This window comes from Malaya genurostris, chromosome 3, assembly GCF_030247185.1.
Source record: "Malaya genurostris strain Urasoe2022 chromosome 3, Malgen_1.1, whole genome shotgun sequence".
Taxonomy (NCBI): domain Eukaryota; kingdom Metazoa; phylum Arthropoda; class Insecta; order Diptera; family Culicidae; genus Malaya; species Malaya genurostris.
Window position 1 is genome coordinate 286,476,401 of NC_080572.1, and position 4,703 is coordinate 286,481,103.

The following is a 4,703-nucleotide window of genomic DNA, read 5'->3' on the forward strand; positions in this document are numbered from 1 at the left end:
TCATCGGAGAGTTGTCATTTCTTCTAGTATTGTGCTTGATGGATTTGATAGAATGTAGAATTCTACGCCCTTGCGAGCGGTTAATCAGAACATTCTTTTGAGTTCTTTCTTTGTTGTATGTATGAATTCATCCTTAGTTTTCACAACAAAATTGTTGACCCAGAAATTTTCGATGGGCAGAAGTTAGGCGGGTTCACTGGGTTGGGTGCCACATCGATATTTAGCCGCTCCATCTCCTCCAACGATCGCTTCAAGTAGTGGGCCGATGTCAAATCCGGAGTCTTCGCCCTTATGGTATTTCTTGATTGACAACGCAACTTCCGGCAGGCATTTCGTACCATAAATTATCCTCGTTCACGGCCAGTCCGAAGCGAAAGAAGAGCGGCTTCGACATCCTCTTCTCGCTGATTGTCAGTCACAGCGCAGCACCTAAATGGGGAACTGGTGTGTGAAATGAACTTAATCTCGGAGCTCACTTCCTTCGTGGTGGAAGTAAAATACGAAGTACCCTGCCAGTCGTTGCCATCCAGGGTAAGATAGGTCTTGTCGTCCATTACCACCGCCACATCGTGATTCGCCGGGAAAATTACACGCTGGACACGACTTACGCTTCCTGACATGTATGTTCATGTTTGCCAGATACTTTTCTTTCGAACTTCCTCTGGAGCTTCTAGTCGCTTAGCGTCGATTCTTTCGATACTTTCGATTATTCACCCTCATTCTTGTTTACGGCCGTATGCGATACGTTCGAAAGTATGCTAAACTCGTATCACGGTTTACGTTGGAACCAATTCGAACGAAACTTTTTTTTAGTACATCATTCGTACGAATGAAAAGTGTCATTCCTGTTTACGTATGAATAGATTTGATGCAGTGCATTCGATTCGTCAGGTAAATGTTGCGAACAGGTCGTTCGTATGCTTGATAGCGTGTATAGAAAAACAGTTTAATTGAGTTTTAATAGCTTTCCTTTCCGATGAGAGTATTATTTGCATTCTATTGCTAATTTGTAAATTGAAATAACTTTTTATAGGGAAAAAAGATACAAAACACAAAGCACCAATAAAAGGCAGTATGATAAGCTCGTGGACGCATTGAGCGATCAGCCAGATATTGCCAAAGGCTTTGCGAAGTTTTATGCTAAGCCATTTTGGGAGAATCTTGCCACAGATTTAAACAGTCTTGGTCCACCTATGAAAGATTATGTTGGCTATTAAAATACTATTTAAATTAATATCAAAACTATAGTAATTTTTTTATTCAATTGAAATCATCAATTCTAGGTATGGTTTGACTGGAAATCAAATCTCAAAAGGAAAATGGCACACAACAAAAAAGAACAGCAATCTACAGGAGGTGGCAAAAGTAAAATTATTGAGTTTACAGGGCTGGAAGAAAAAGTAATTTATTTGTCCGGACTAACAGCTGCGATCGAAGGTGTTAAGGATGTGGTTTTCTTTGGAATATCAATAGCATCAGACGAAAATAATGATGCTATGGAAAATTGCAATTTGGAAACAATCGAAAATCGTTCAGATGAAGCCATAGAATCGTTTGATGAAGACCCTCTGTTATCAAGACCAAAAAAGAGACAAGTTACGAATAGTTTGAACTTGCTAGAAAAACAAGCGATGGAAAAAATTCATTCGAACATGATTGATATTTTTCGAATCGAAAAAAAAACTGGTGACATAGCTTATTATACGAAGCAAGTTTTAAAAACACTATCTGAACTTAAAGAACTGAAGGCACAGAATTTACTTGAGCAAAAAAGACATAACCTAGCGATGGAAAAAATCGCATTCGAATAACTTAAAGTCAAGAAACAATTAATTGATCTACAACTGAGTCAGTTGTAAATAAAATATTTACAATACACTAATTAATGTGTAATTTTAACATGTGTTATTGTTTCTTATAAACCATCCGACTCAAATGAACATTGTGTATGCATGTGTGAAGTAGTTGAACCTGTTTTTGTTAAATTTTGTCATGTGAAACAAATTCGAATGGATTGATTTTTTAGTTATTTTTGTTTTAATCTATTTTCACATTACTACAAAATACATAACCTACTGTAATCTATTGTCAAGATAAGTTAAGCAGATATTGTGTAAAGCACAACAAACATTAATGATTTTAGAAGATTTTGAAGGCGAATAATGCAATCATCACCTAGAATTTAGTAAAAATTATCATGTGTGAGTACTTCATTTTAGCTTTCAGTACCCAAAATGTTTGTATTTCTTTCCCAATTTCTGTACAACTGGTTCATGTAACTTCGAGCAGAACTAATTCTCCAAACATGTGAGTCATGGTTTGATCCTTGATAACTATCATCAACAAAACGAATCCGCTGCCTGTTGTCACACATCTAAATATAGTAAACATATATTATGTCATACAATACAAGCTACTCTTAAAACTCTTACGATTATAACGTTCAAGCTGTAGAATCCTTTTCAATTGTAAAAAAGGTTGCGATTGCTCGTAGGTGGAATTATTCTAATGTAATAATGTAATACCAGATATTCCAGATTTCTAAAAACAAACGTTTTGCTTCCATCATTTCTTCTGCTGTCATTACTATATTTATCCATCTTGAACAGATTTTCCTCTCCAAAACGACAAGCATGTTTGAAAGAATCTTCGAAAATGTAGGTTGCGCTATTGCCACGTCAAAGTCTCTTCCAGTGCCATGTTGGTAGCTACCTTCTGCAAAGAACAGAAGACACGTCGCAAGTTTTAGTTCTGTCGAAATCCCGCCTTGCTTTTGAGGAGGAAACTTATCTGCGATCTCATCCAGAACGTATTGGAATGTTGATTTATTTAATCGAAAATTTGGCATAAACCTAAAATTAGAACATTTAATAAATAAAGCACAACTATTACTATGTAAGAAATTCTAGCTGTTGGACAAAGTGTACAGTTTTTTGGTTAGTATTCTATTTACTTGCTCTGAATCCGACATCTCTAGAATGTCGCAACGTTTTCGTAAGTTTGAACGTCTGTTTTTAATTACATTTTTCTCGTATTCCACTGCCATTAAACCTAGCATTACAGTATCCATCTAAAAATCGAATATGTATTACCGATAAACAAAATTCGTCGATTACATTTGTCAATAATGCACCATTTGACAACTACAACAGTGCTACAAAGCAACATAAAAGTTTTATGATAAAGGGCTTTCCGCATTCGGCCGATCCGATCGATCCGAGCTCTCCGGCGTTGACTTTTTTTCTGCTTCGGGTTTTATGTCGGGTCCGGCGTTCCTTACATGCGCGCGCCGGCAGCTCAGTCATAACCGAAGAACGAACAAAAAGATCGGCGATGGCTATGTCGGCCGAATACGGTTTGACCTTAATATGTCACACTTGCAATGCTTTTTGATCCACGCATTCGGACGTATTATAAGAAGAAAAAATATTCTTCCTAATCCACCTAGTGATGGTTTTTTATTGTCGCTCAAGTAGTACATAATTTTTATATTATCGAACAGAGACAGCAGATCTTCCTTTAAAAAATGGTTTCGTATACGAGATGAACACATGAGTTGAGATGAGGTACCATTACCATATCTTTAATAATCGCTGTAGATATATCATTCATCTCATCAGTGGCCCTTACACGATCATTAAAAGTGTCATTACTAAGTAATGACACTTCTGCTCAAACGCTCGTCATTACTGCATTACTGTATGTACATCATTACTTTTTAGCATTACACGTTCATTATTAATGATGAGTATTTGTAACTACTCCAGCAATAGCAATATTTTTATTTTCGTTTAGCTGAAAATAAATTTGATTTGCCATTGAAACGTTAAGGTTAATGAAATATTAACAATTTAAATCTACACTTTGTCATTTTTTCACGTATAGTTCTAAAGATATTCATCACTTCCACAAAAAAAATAAGAAGAAGAAATAATGTTGGTAATGATGGAAAATCCACAATTCCATCATTACTGAACTCGTAGACCTTACACGATCATTAAAAGTGCCATTCCTTTTTAGTAATGACACTTTTAATGATCGTGTAAGGGCCGCTATCAATTTGGTTGAATTACATGATACTTGTCATCAATCAGCTAGAGTGTTTAAAGCAGAAAAATTCCTCGATCGAAATACGTAATGGAATTTGTACATATTTGAATTCAAATTAAATAAAAAAATCCGAGTTTCTTCACTAAATTTTATTTGTTGAACTTTTCTATTCTCGTTCGTCACATGTACTTTCTCATTTTTTTTTTCCATAAATACGTTTATTTCTTAAGGCAGTTTACAAAAGTTTTTCTTCGCCGTAGCATCACTTTTACATAATATTCTTATCCTAATTTAATTATAACATAGTCACAACGTTTTGAATTTATTAAAACATATTCTCTTATAGCTTAAATATCATCTTAAGTAACTCGTCATTAATTATGAAATCTACTCGGAAATATTATTTGAACCAAACGATTACCTTCTATAAATTATAAAATAAGCTGATTTTTTTGACATTTTGTTGATAATTTCATAAACTGTTTCGAGTTTGTTTGTATCATTACATAATTTTTATTCTAATTTAGCTATTGGTTGAACTCATGGACGCAGCTGGGATCAGAGCTAAGTCTTAAAAGGGGCCTTTATTAAATTGAAACTCCAATTTTCTTTATGAAATGATAAATAAGTTTCATGTATGAAAGGTCACGACA

The 4,703-nt window shown here is 34.8% G+C and overlaps 1 pseudogene; it reads left to right on the forward strand.

The window, feature by feature from the left end:
* The first annotated feature begins 868 nt into the window (after positions 1 to 868).
* LOC131434367 (uncharacterized) lies at positions 869 to 1,859 on the forward strand (annotated as a pseudogene).
* Positions 1,860 to 4,703: the final 2,844 nt, after the last annotated feature.